This window comes from Oreochromis aureus, linkage group 15 (assembly GCF_013358895.1).
Source record: "Oreochromis aureus strain Israel breed Guangdong linkage group 15, ZZ_aureus, whole genome shotgun sequence".
In the NCBI taxonomy this organism is placed as follows: Eukaryota; Metazoa; Chordata; class Actinopteri; order Cichliformes; family Cichlidae; genus Oreochromis; species Oreochromis aureus.
The window spans coordinates 31,928,110-31,942,733 of record NC_052956.1 but is presented as its reverse complement, the minus strand read 5'-3'; positions in this window follow the sequence as shown (position 1 = coordinate 31,942,733).

Here is a 14,624-nt window from a genome sequence, read left to right as displayed (position 1 = left end):
CCTGCCACTATGTATGGCTACACATTTAGGAGTGGCTGTGTCTCAGGAGGCAGAGCAGGTCATCTACTGATTGGAAGGTTGGTGGTTTGATTCCTGGCTCCCCCAGTGTGCATGTCAAATATCCTCGGGCAAGATACTAATCCCAAGTTGCTTGAATGTGTGTGAATCTAAGTGCTTGTGTGAATGTGGCATGTTGTATAAAGTGCTTTGAGTACTCTGGGAGAGTAGAAAAGCACTGCATAAGAATCTGTCCATTTACTGTTGCATTGACTGGTGGTTTTAATGTTCTGGTTTATGAGTGTATGTACATCTCCCTTTAAAATATATCAAATTAAATCCGACCACGCTGACAATAACCACCATTAGCGAGTCCTTCTGTGAAAAGACTTGTTTGTTTTCTCATATATTTATTCTTCTAAGCTGAGTGTAGCAATATACATAATTTAATACATTTAAATATACATATTTAAACAAATTGCAACACTGCTGGATAGTTTCAAAAGTTGTAGAATAGTTCTCCATAGAGCTCCCTCGGGATCCATCTTGGTAAACACTACATTTCACCTGGTGCCACAAGCTTGACAGGCCTGTGTGCGAATTTGTTGTTTTTGGACTACATGATTAAGAAAACAAATCACTGGTACACAGTTGTTCAAAGCAGGAGTGGCTTTACTCTCATTTAAGAGCTTGATATTTTTATTGTAAACAGAACAGGTTAACAGAGGGCTCACATCATCTTGTGACATCATCTAAGTATACTCTCACAGTACCGCTGATAAAGAATCATTCACTAAAGCTCTTTTACATGGCTGTCTCAATGACAGTAAATCTAAAAACAGTGCCGAATGATAGGATTTATAGGGTAGTGGTTGGAGAGACTTCAAACATTCAGCTGTTTTCCACATCACAAACAAGTTAATGCAATCAGTTATTCCTGGCATCTTTTCTGTTGGCACTCTGACAGCACTCACCGATTTAAGAATGTGTGACTGTGATAAAGACAGAACATTCTGCTGAGGAAGCAGCTGGTACATGAGCACATCAGTGTTGTGTATCAAAGCACATGGATAAGCAAGATAGGATAATGTCCATACCCTTGAGCAGGTGATATTATCAAGGACGAACTGTGGAAGTCTCAAGAGAGGGTGAAGGTGTCCAACGGGATCAAGGGCATTTTTGTTGTTTGTGCTTTTTGCTCCGAGTATCTGCAGGAATGCTTTCAAAGAAACACTGATGAAAAAGTAGGAAGAATTTTAAAGTTACCCATGGAAATTGTTAGAGCACAAGGAACTAATTTCTTTTTTAATGCCACTGGGTCGGCTGTACAACCTTTCAGGAATTTAGGAGGATTATGGCCACCCCTTAGCACCATCTCTCTGTCTGACCACAGGCTTTTAGTCTGTGGCGTACAATGCTCCACACAGCATGATCACTGATGTACCTGACATAAGCTCAGTTTTCACTGAAATTTAGTGCAGGAATCAAATTTCAAGAAAAAAATATGAAAGAAAAAGACGATCGCTGTCATTTTCTGTTGACAAATATCTAGAGGTGGTTTATCAAGAAAATCAGTTTATGGAGCCAATTCTTCACTTGTTGCTCTTAATCCCAGGGTTCTCTAAGTGAAGCCTACAGGCCTTTAGTGACTACTGATAATGTTTTTTGTGGCTCTCATGTTCAGCAAGGAATAAATCCCTTCTGTACAATTTAGTCACTGGCAGATCATGCCATGTTGCGATTTGGAAATACAGATTGACACCAAGGGAGTTTTTCTGTTTAAATCCAACTCTACTATCAGCTATCATAGCAGACCTCACACTGACCAGTGACGCTGGTGTCAATGAACAGCTTCCTTATTAACGTTGAGAAAAAAACCAAACAAACATAAAACAGTATATTAAGTGACCAACATTTTTCCTGTCCTCAATCTTACCTTGGCTTTCTAAATTAGCATTTGGTAATAAACTAAAATAAAAATAAGTAGCCCTGCACTAAAACCAATGAAAAAAAGTTACAACAAAAAGTTGAATAATGAAAAAGAGTGTATAAGATATAACACTTGATCATTAGTTTTATTTTGTGAAAACAACCCACTGCATTAAAATAAGTCAAATAAAATGTCCTTCCTGAAATCCAATATAATCATAATCATTTTAATTCAACTACTAAGGACATGGTTAATTTTTCAGTGGTAATAGAACTGCTTCGTTGCTTAGTAGTCTTTATTGAATTCAGCACAGTTAACAAAATGTACTATAAAACTGTATATATAATAATTACTAGTGAGCTGCTTCATTACTATGACTGGAAATGACCACATAATTTGTCTGACAGTTTGAAAAGCTCCCTCGTTGAAGTGCAAGAAGAGTAAATGTGCCTGTTTACACTAAACACTTCATATGCATCACTTTTTCAATTTCCTGAAAAATAGTTATTACCTAATTTGGTGACATGAATCCAAATCAACTGTGGGGTTAAACTGTAAAGGTGCCAGAGTGATTGAGGTGTTAGAAAGATTCCAGAGCTCTGTGCCAGCATTTTCTCTACATGAGTCCTTTGCAGCTGAGGGGATTTGGCAATTGCTTATTTTGACCCTACCTTGGTATCACTGATAAACTGTGACAACTGATGTCTGAACAACCAGTCAAATAAAGTGCCAATAATGAGCAGTTTGCTGCTTGAAAGACAGGTGCCATCTGTGGCAGGCGTGGTTTGTGGCGCAGCTGCAGGGGAGGCCAACTCACCGGAGCTCCATCGGCAATCACGCCTCCCTGCATAAAAAGAACATAAAAAGAAGAGTTGCTGTTGTGGTGGTGTGTAGGACGCAGCTGAAAAGCTGTGGCCGTGTATCAGTGAGAAACTGCAACGGGAATATAAAGTGTGAAAAAAGTGGTCGGGTCCGTCGTTACTGTCCCACCATCATATTTAAGATCAAGTTATTCCCCTTGCTCTGTTTGGCCATACCGGCCATGGCAGGCTTATTGTCCCAGTGGCTGTCATGCATGGTTATTCTGAAATCTTTTTCTTAGTTTTCCTGAACAAACAAGGGAGAAGTGAATAGCTTGGCTCTTCCTACATGTGTAAAAATCTTGCTCTATACATATAGAAGAGACAAACTCTCATCCTGTTTTTGGCCAACCTTCCATGAATCAAACAAGCCAAAGCTAGATTCAAAGCCAGACCATAGTGATTTTGACAACAGGGAACAGGCTCGGCAGGAGTTGTACTTTGACCTAATTGAAAAGGCTAACTTTCTGCTAGTTTACAGGTGGTTCAGATATGTTCAAACTATTACAACTAATGTTTTTAATCACTGTATGTATCAGTATATCCACCTTTATGGAACATAAGTAGAGTTGGACATTTCTTTGCCTGTCAGGTTTATATTTTCGTGCACTGAAAATAAACTGCACTCATATCACAATTCTGCACAACATCTACACACTTGTACAGATAGCAGGACCTACATTTAATACTGTACTTATATCAGATAGAGATCAATTATGAGAGCTGACTTTAAAAAAGAATGTTTCAAGAAAAACTGTTGGGAACAAAAAAAAATTCCAAGGCCAAATCTCTCGTAGAATGAGTTAAGATGTTAAAATTAATGCAACGATCCCTCTAATGTATCTAACAGCATGTTTCCTGTCTTTAAAACGTTTTTAGAATGTACATTTGATTTTTAAAAATTCATCTAGCTAAAAATGGTCAAAATATGCATTCAAACATTAGTTCAGACAAACCATGAAGTTAATCTCAGCAGCAATCCCAACACATTGGTTGATGTCAGTACCAGCCCATGTCTGCTTCTACACATTCAACTGACAACTCTTGAATGAAGTATGCTATTTACACTACACTACACTCAAGATGTCCACTACATGCACATCTTGAGTTAATACTGCTTGTCAGTGATGCACTGTTCTGTGCTGGGGCTTGCTGCTGCTCTAGTTGCCTCTAGGTTCCAGAACACAGTGATGCCACCACACTTAAATTACTACAAATGGAAAAATTTATAGATTTTTTTAAATATAAAAAAATATAATTCTGACTCAATTATATTTTAAGAGTGACACTACCAGTCAAAATATGTTTTATATTAGACTATGATTATTGTTATTTAGTCACCAACAGAGAACAAAACTTTAAGACACTCATTGCCCTAGATGTAACATATATATGTTTCAGAATTCTTGCTGGAAGATATTTCTACACACTCCTAATTTGATTTTGTTCATTGACACTATTGCTACAAAGTGCAATCACTGTATTTAAGACAAAAAACTTTCTGTTGTCCCTGCTGAAGGAGTATAAAAAAGTTTGATTTTAGCATATGGTAAGAAGAATCTTCTTCTTTCAGCTGCTCCCTGAAAGTCTTAAAGATAATAACTAGGGCTAAACTAGAGCAAAAACTACAGAAAAAAATAAACAGCTATGGCAATGGAGTTGAAGTTTGCTGAGTGCTGATTTTGCTTACTGGAGTCGAATAAATAAATGACAATGCAGCAATCACACAGTCAAAGTAATCCAATATGGCAATTATTTTAACCAGTGAACATTTGCAGTTGGGTTTTTATCACATGAACTTTCACATGGATTAAGAACACTTTACTGGTGTTAGCTGGGAGCCTTCTTTTAGAAAATGTTGACTTTTATGTGTCAGTCTTGTGTACAACTGAGTTAAGTGCTTGTTTTACACACTCATGAACTTGATACGCTGCAATCATTAGTTCTTACTAGATGACTTGCAATCTCTTTGTGATAAATAAGCAAAAATCACAAACCTTTTGCTATCTGTTGCAAATTTGTTTCTCAATTCAATTCAATTTTATTTATGCAGCGCTAAATCACAACAACAATCGCCTCAAGGTGCTTTATATTGTAAGGTAGACCCTACAATAATACATACAGAGAAAAACCCAACAGTCATATGACCTCCTATGAGCAAGCACTTTGGCGACAGTGGGAAGGAAAAACTCCCTTTTAACAGCAAGAAACCTCCGGCAGAACCAGGATCAGGGAGGGGCGACCATCTGCTGCGACCGGTTGGGGAGAGAGAAGGAAGATAGGATAAAAGACGCTTATCTTAAATACACAGAAATACACAGCTGTGCAACGGTGCTATGATTAAAAGTGGTCACTAAAAGCTTCAAAATACAACACCCTCATGCTCTGAGTGATCAGCTGGTCATCGCTATTAGAGAAAGGAAATTCAGTGCAGTTATGACACATTTAAATTTACTAATAGAAAATCCCACATTCTTATATTGAAAGTTCTGTTGAATGGTAAAACATAGCACTCTGCCTGGTTTATGTTTCCCTGCCCCCAGGCTGATCAGGTTGCTGTTGTGGCATTCCCCAGAAATGGGAGTTCTGCTTGGGAGACCTGCTGTGAGCTGGAGGATTACTCTAACCACATGCAGCAGGTGAAGAAAAGGTGTAGATGTGCCTATTCTGAGCTCACCTGCAGTACAATTCTATACTTTCAATGCTATGACCAAAATGTGTGTGTGTATGGTCATCTCCTCTTGTGTGTGATGGTGAACTAAAATGTTGGGTCAGGTCCAGTTAGAGGCAAATTTATAGTGGCATTTGAAATTAATAAAGGAAATTGAGAATCATTTATACATGCCAGTCTCAGCAGCACATCAGCAAAACTGTCAAGCAGAGGTCACATATATCCATGCTTCTTATGGATGAGGCCCTAAGCCAAGTAGAAAATTGCTTATTTTCCAGCTCCAAAGGGATGTTGTATTCTCTGTGGCCAGGAGCAGACATATATTCCTATGTACAAGCAGTAGATCAGCACTTTTATCAGAACTTGTCAGGCCCTGCTTCTATGGAAAGCACTCTTCTTGTGAAATCACTGTTATTCTGCAGTCAAACACAGAAACAACAGTATGATAAAACAAAGGACATCTATCAGACAGTTCACTTTGCAAATGCAAAGGGTGATGCAACATTTACGAATGATGTTATCAAATAATTCTATTTATTTGTTTTGGTAATAAGTTTTTTCCAATTGCTCAGTTTGCTGTGGTTTTATTTGTCTCTTTTGCTGTCGTTTAAAACATTTAAACAGAATGTTCCTTTCCCAAGTCTACACTCATCATAAAACCCTTTCAAACACAAAAGTTTTATAAACACAGCGTATTTACCTGTATTTATTTGGTTTTCAGTGTAGTAAATTGGCTTACATTAAAGCTATTATGCCATATATAACCACATAACACCCACTCTCTGACTGTATGCTTTCAACAATGCAGTTCAACAAGCCCCCTGATTGAGAGTGAGACCCGCGACCCTTCGCTGCATGTCTTCCCTCTTTTTTCCTGTCAGTCTTTACTGTCCCTATCAAATAAAACCATAAAAAGGCCAAGAAATATGTTATAAAAAATCCCAATGTTTTAGTTTGTCAAACTACACTTCCCTGAGAGTTGTAATATGATTCTTTCTCTCCTAAAGTTGTTAGTCATTTTCTCAATTACAGACTTTGAAGTCATTTCCTGAACACTAACAATCCATCTATCCCTCCCTGATGAGTTCAGAGAGGCTTGATATCCAGAGTGGCTTCCTCTTGGGTGATTGGTCTCAACCATCATTGGTTCTTACCCATATCTCATTGTGGTGTGTCAGCCAGCCTCACGAGATTACATGGATTAAACACAGAACTCCTTCATCCCAAATTAATGTATATTTCATTCTTCACAAAAACATAACTGAGTTACAGTTTTTTGTATTTCCCTCCAGTAGTAGATTCAGCATTTTCATTTCTCCCTTTTCATTTCCTGTATATCTCACAGTAGCATGAAAAATTTAATTCAATCTTTTACCTTACTTTCTCTGTATTCAGTACAGCTTTAACCATTTACAATGAAAACATCACTTCTGTTTTTTATCAGCAATGTGTCCCAGGAGTGTGACTGCTTCTCTCTATTGGTATATCAGAGAAGCTGCACTATCAGTTTTAAAGCCAAAAACATGCAGCAGCAGGGTTCTGGCCTGCTTGTGTTTAAATTGCTGGCTGTCTGAGTTGTGTCCAATGATGTTGGCTCTATAGAAAACTGGAAAACTTTCTGGGGAAAACCTGTTGTTGTTCGGAGCTAGAACCAATTATGTTTACATTATAAATGCTCCCCTTAGGCAGCATCATTAGAAGCATACATTTCATCATCTGCTATGCGGACGATACCCACCTTTATCTATCCATTAAGTTAGATAACACACACCAATTAGTTAAAGTGCAGAAATGTGTTAAAGACATAAAAACCCGGATGACCTCTAATTTTCTGCTTCTAAATTCAGATAAAACTGAGGCTATTGTACTCGGCCCTAAAAGACTTACAAATAAAATTAGAAACATCCTGTCTCAGAGTGACACTGAAAAACTAGTTAATGCATTTATTGCTTTTAGGTTGGATTACTGTCATTCTTAATTTTCAGGATGTCCTAAAAACTCCCTAAAACAGAGGTTCCCAAAGTGTGGGGCCCGCCCCTAGGGGGGGGGGTGCAGAGCCATTGCAGGGGGGGCACGGTATGAAAAGAAAAAAAAAAAAAGAAGAGCGCTTGGACACTGTGGACAGGTTTTTGACGGGGCCCCCACACAAACGCAAAGCAGGAGATGAAGCATCGCTGAATATTGTAACGTTCTCAAAAACCAGACGTTTGTGATCTCAGTTTGTCCGTTTATTAGCACAGGCAAGCGGGCCGTTAACTCCGGGAGAGCTCTGTTACAACCCCTCACTTCCAGCCCGTACAGTCACACACCACAACAAGGACCCCCGCCCTTCCTCCACAACCAAACATGTAACAAAGAAACAACAGCGTGCAGAGATAACCAACCTGACTGAACATAACATTTAACCATCAGTTACTGCCCCCAGCAATAAGTTCCTCGTCCCGAGGGAACAACACAGTCTCTGAGGCGGGGGTAGTCTGCGTTCCCTCCTTGACCTCCTGAGCCCCTGGGAAGTACACAGTGCTTTCAGGCTTTGAGGTGGAGAGCTCGGGGAGGAACGCAGCTCGGCCGAGGTCCCTCTGTGCAGGGTCATGGGGGAGCTCTGTACATGTCCCTCAGGGAAGGAGGAGGGACTGTCCTCTATAGGGGCCATCCGGTCTCTGTGCAGCGCCACTTTCCTCCCTCTAGGAGGCAACTGCACCCTGTAAACAACTTCCCCACTCGCTCCAGGGCGCTGCAGGGCCCCACCCAGCTGCTATCCAGTTTAGGACACCGTCCTTTCTTTCTCTTTGGGCTGTAGACCCACACAGCTCCCAGCATGGAAGTGCCTCCCCTTAGTGGTGATGTCATAATTCCTCTTTTGGGCGCAGGCCTGCCTTAGCCAGCTGCTCCCAGGCGTAGGGTGTGCAGAATCCAGCCGGTCCTGCAGCTTCCTTGCCGTAGTCCCGGCCTGGTGGCGCCTCTGGCGCGTCCGGGCTTCCCAAAAGCCAACTCGGCAGGAGTTCTCAGCTCTCTCCTAACATGAGCAGGGCAGGCGTACATTGGGTGGAGTCTTGCACTGCCGACCTGTGAAGCCATGAGGATAAGGGAAGATGGTAGTCCCAGTCCTGTTGGTGTTCTGAGGTAAGGATGGCTAGCTGCTGGGCTGGCGATCTGTTAAACCTTTCCACCAGTCCATTGCTTTGGGGTGAAGTGGGGTGGTGCTGGTCTTCTTAATCCCAAGGCGTTCACATGGCAGCAAATACCTTGGACTCAAAGTTACGCCCCTGGTCACTGTGGAGGGTCTCTGCTGTTCCAAAGCGGCTGAACATCCCCTCCACTAATACATCAGCGACAGTCTCAGCCTCCTGATCTGGAATGGCATATGCTTCCGGCCACTTGGTGAAATAGTCCATGGCCACAAGAACATAACGGTTTCCTCTGTCTGTACAGGAAATGGGCCCATGGCGTCCACAGCTACTCGCTCCATTGGAGCTCCTGCTGGTTGCTGCTGAAGCTGAGCCGGGACTGGTCCTGTGGCCTTTGTGCGAGGAACATGCATCACAGCTGCGGCAAAGTCTTCACATCCCTCCGCTGCTGACCCCAGTAGTAGCCCTGGCGGAGGCGGAGGTCTTGGAGACCCCAAAGTGGCGAGGCCAGTGCTCCCATGGCAGGCTTCAGCACAGCTGACCTCAACGACCTTGGCACCACAACCTGCCACCTCTCCTCCCCTGTGGCAGGATCCTTCCAGGCACGCTCCAACACCCCTCCTTCAGCCTGAGAGCTGTAAACTTGGCCCACAGCCCCCTGGTACAGATGGAAACCCAGTGACCTCATCCCAAAGGGTCGCTCCTCCCTCTCCAGCCACTGCAGGACTGGCAGCAGGTCAGTGTCTTGTTCCTGCCGTGCCCTCCACTCCTGCATCCACCACCAGAAGAGCCCTGCAGGTGAGCTGTGTTGCTCCATCCATTGTTGTGAGTTCCTGCTCCGTCTCCTCTCGCTTCTCACAGTAACGGCAGCCAGCTGCAGCACACGGGCGGGCAGAGAGGCGTCTGCGTTAGAATGGTGCGTCCTGCTCTGTGCTCCACAGTGAAATTGAAGGCTTGGAGCCTCTCCAGCCAGCGGGCCACCTGTCCCTCTGGCTCCTGAAAGACATCAGCCACTGGAGGCGGCATGATCCAGTTCTGATAACGAATGAAGTGCCACACAGGTAGTACTTAAAGTGTCTCACCCCTGCCACCACGGCCAGCAGCTCTCGTCGTGTGACACAGTAGCGCCGCTCACTCTTGTTCAGGACCCGGCTGATACACCACCACCTTCTCACCGTCTGGCCCAACCTGCGACAACACAGCTCCCAGCCCCACATTACTTGCGTCAGTGTCCAGGACAAAAGGCAGGGTGGGGTCAGGGGGTGAGGACCGGGACTCTGTCAGCGATCTGCGGAGAGTGTTGAATGCCTGCCGACAGTCCTGGGTCAGATGAAGTCACGGTCCTTCTGCAGCAGGCGGAAGAGTGGCGCAGCTATAGAGGAAAAGCCCTTCACAAACCTCCTGTAATAAGACGCCAGTCCTAGGAAGCTTTGAGCTGTTTCTGGTCCCGCTGGTGTGGGCCACTCAGTAATGGTGTGAATTTTTCTCCTCCAAAGTGCGATGCCCTCCTGACCCAGCTTGGCCCAGAAACCACCTCCTCCTCATGAAGTGGCACTTGTCGGGTGCAGTTTCAGGCCTGCAGCCACCCCTCCCCAACACTTGTGTCAGGGAATCCAGGGCAGCATCAAAGGAGCTCCCATGTACTAGAAGGTCATCCAGGTAGACCAGACACCGTTGCCGTGGGACACCAGCCAGCACACTGTCCATCAGCCTCTCAAAGGTAGCAGGAGCATTACAAAGACCAAAGCTCAGGACTTTGAACTGCCATAGTCCCTGTTGGTGCAGAAGGCTGTCTTGGTCTGGACTCAGGGGACAGTGGCACCTGCCAGTAGCCACTCCGCAGGTCAAGAGTGGAGAACCAGGAGGATCCGGCTACCAAGTCGAGACTCGTCCAATCCTGGGAAGGGGTAAGAGTCCTTTTTGTCACTTTGTTGAGTGGTCTGTAGTCCACACAGAAGCGCATCAACAGGCTGTTTTTCTTGGGGCACCATCACCACAGCGGAGGCCCATGGGCTATCAGATGGCTCTATGATGCCCGCCTTCATCATTTTCACCCAACTCTCTGTCAGCAGCCTCCTGATGAGCCAGGGGCAGGCGGCGGGGGCGCACTTTAATAGGCTGGGCATCCCGGTCTCAATGACGTGCTTCTAACAAGTGTGTCAAGCCAACATCACTTTCTTTCAGGGCAAAAATGTCCCTAAACTCTCTTAGTACCAGCCATAGACTCTCTTGCTGCTGTGAGTCAGCCCCTCACAGTTCTTTGACCAGATCCTCCTCACTGCTGAGAGCCTCTCCTCCTCCGCCTGCTGTTGGGTCTGCGGGGGTCTCCGAGTGGAGGCGGATGCATGACAGATGCTGGGCAGACCGGGAGAATAAGCTGCACCTTCTTCCCGATCAGGGAGTATGAGGAAGCCTTTGCCCAAGTCCAGTACACCACCAATGGCTCGCAAAAATCCAGCCCAAGGATGCAGGCGTCCTGCCGTCAGCCACCCAGGCAGCATAAGGCACGCCGAGGTCCCCACCTTAAACTGGAACGCGCCTCCCTCTGGTGGGCAGATCCCCGGTCACAGTCTTAAGTCGCACATTAGTCGGTTGCACAGCAGCTCGGTTGGGGCGACATCGGGTCGGACCAGCGTTGCGTTGGACCCGTACAAGTGTCCAGAAGGACGTACAGGACACCCCCGCAATCATCACTGGAACATGGCAAAAGTCGCCAACCTGGGTCCAGTCCACAGCGATAACCGCCCGGGTGGAAATGGTGGTGGTGTGGGGATGTCGTTCTCCCTACTGGCCCGTGTACTCCCACTACGGGCCCGTGGGCGTTTCCCTGAACCGCTGCAAGCTTGGGGCACTGCCTGATGAGGTGTCCGACTTGTCCACATCCCCAGCAGCTCTGTGGTTACGGCGGCGTGGGCCAGCCCGAGGGAAGGCGACTGCAGAAAGCCGTCTGAACCAAACTGCACGGGCCCGCCGGCATCTCCATCTGCTCCGCAGGTGCTGACATAGCCCTCACCACACGCGTGTCATCAGCGCCCCAGAGGATCCTGCATCTCCTCTCCAACGCTAGGCTCCAGGGCCGCACTGAGCGTGGCCGGTCGAGCAAGCTGAGTCTGCATACGAGCTCTTTGGGGCTCAGGGCCTGCAGGAACTGGTCCCGAGCTAACTCCGCCTGCACTGATGGTGGCATGCTGTCATCGCCCTCTGGCAAAGACACTCGACTTCATGGGCCAAAATGTGAAGGGGCTCTCCTGGCAATCTCGTCTGTTGTGGAACTCCGACCTCAGCAGCACCGTTGGTTATACTGCCCGAAACGTCTCTGAAGTGCCCCAACCAGAGCATTATAATCTCCCTTTGCTCCTCGGTCAGTAGCAGCAGGCATGCAGCTGCATCCTCACACAGGCACAAAGCCAATTGGAGAGCTTTATGTTCCTCAGACCAGCCAGCTGCAACAGCTAACAGCTCAAACTGTGCAATAAACACTTCCCATGGCGTCTTGCCGCTGAACTTAGGCGTTTTATATGTTGGCAGCTTGCTGGCGCCGCCATGTTTGTTTACATCACGTGGCGCGGCCAAGCGGAGGCGACTCCCCCCCACGGAATCGCGGCCCACGGTGCGAAAATGTCCCGAGCCTAGTCAAACCTGGAGAAAATCCAGCCCTCAGCAGACAGCAGCAGCGCGCTTTCCCTCACTCTATGGGCAGGCGGCGGCGGACGAACCTCCTCTCCTCCGTCTCCTCTTAATCTTGTCCGGCCGTAACATCCTCGTGTCTCGTGACGGTCAGCGTCACCAGCAACAGGGTGTCGTTCGTCACTTCTGACACCAGTGTAACGTTCTCAAAAACAGGCGTTTGTGATCTCAGTTTGTCCGTTTATTAGCACAGGCAAACGGGCCGTTAACTCGGGAGAGCTCTCGTACAACCCCTCACTTCCAGCCCCGTACAGTCACACACCACAACAGGACCCCCCGCCCTTCCTCCACAACCAAACATGTAACTTAAAAAACAACAGCGTGCAGAGATAACCAACCTGACTGAACATAACATTTAACCATCGTTACAATATGTTTCCAAACCAACTTCCTTCCAAGCCAAAGACCAGAAAATATGGTGAAGCATATCTTCCCTTTGGCTTCACCTGCACCAGTGCCAAGGTAGGTCTCCCCTGCAAAATTAGTTTCCCTGCGTGGGGAGCAGCGCTGGGCTCCCACAGCTGTTTATGTTTTTGAACCCATTTTGCACAGAGAGGCATTTTTTGAAAAATGTATTGACAGCAATGTTGAATATTATTACACAGAAAAAAACAACTAAACGTAAAATAATCACACCGTGACGCCTCTGCCTTTCTAAATGGAGGGACAGTAACTGCGTGTGTGTATGTAAGTGTGTAAAACCTGAAGATAGTCAGATTAACAGTAACAGTGTTTTGTCTCTATCTGCCATTCTGCAATTCATCTCATGTAAACAATAACGTGGTGCACAGCGTGGCGTGAAAAGAGGCACATATCTTTGGCGTTGCGTGGCCGAACTCTGTAATCCTCGTCCACACGTAAACGCAAAAAGGAGTTTTAAATAATCTCCGTTTTCGGTGAATCAAACGCCGTTTTACGTGTTGACGAAAAAGCAGCATAGAAACAGCTGAGTTTTCAAAAATACCCGTGTAGGTGTGACGTGGCGTAAAAGAGTTAGTAGCATATTTTATTACTACCTGTAATTTATTGCCGTTTACTTGTATTTGCTTAATTGTTTACTAAATGTTTGAGGTGTGAAATAAACCATAATGGAGCAAAAATATGGGTGTGTGTGTTTTGGAGGATGTGTTTGTGCGGTGGGGGTGTTTAGATGATGGGGGTGCGAACATTTTCTTGTAAAACAAAGGGGGCCTGGCAAAAAAAGTTTGGGAACCACTGCCCTAAAACAACCCTTCAGCTGATCCCAAATGCTGCAGCAACAATACTGACAGGGAGAGAGCATATTTCTCCTATACTGGCTCCTCTTCACCCCCCTCTTTCATTACATCCCACAACATATCAACACACACATAGGACCTTTTATATATCTGGTATAAAGGGACAAGTATGTGTGCAAATATATGTTGCGGTGTACAAAAGTGACAGGGAACATTGAGGTGTGATTAATTCTCTTCCATGTTTGTGGACCTGACCCAAGTGGATGAATTAAAGTGTTTGATAGCAGAATGGAAGGAATGACCTCCTGTAACGTTCACTCAGACAGGGAGGTTGAAGGAACCTGAAAACTGCTCTTCAGATTGTCCAGTGTGTTTTGGAGAGGGTGGGAGTCATTGTCCATGATTGACAGCAGTCTTGCCAGGAGTCTAAAACTGATCACCTCCTCCACGGTGGCAAGCTTAATGCCAACAACAGACCTGGCCTTCCAGATGAGTTTGTTCAGTCTGTTTGCGTCCTTTGCTTTGATGCCTGCACCCCAGCACGCCACAGCAAAGAAGATGGTGCTCGCAACAACAGACTGATAAAACATATAGAGCAGCCTGCTGCATACACTGAAGGATCTGAGCCTTCATAGACAGAAAAGCCAGCTCAGACCCATTTTGTAGGCAGCGTCCAGGTTGGCAGACCACCCCAGCTTGTGATCCAGTTGAACTCCCAGATACTTATAGAATGTGACTATTTCGACATCAGTCCCATCAATGTAGACAGGGGAGGATTGGGATCTGTTTCTGCCAAAGTCCACCACCAGCTCATTTGTTTTGGCCACATTCAGCTGCAGGTGGTTCACCTCACACCACCTCACAAAGTGATCAATCATTCCTCTGTACTCCTCGTCTCTTCTTATCCCCACACTTCCAATAATGGCCGTGTCAGTGAATTTCTGGAGGAGACAAGTTTCTGCGATGTACCTGAAATCGGCCATATTGATGGTGAAGAGGAAAGGGGACTGTACAGTTCCCTGGGGTGCTCCTATGTTGCTGTTCAGACTCTCTGACACACAGCTCTGCAGTCTCATAAACTGTCGTCTTCCTATCAGGTACCCACTCGACCAGTGGATCCTCCACCTGTATGCC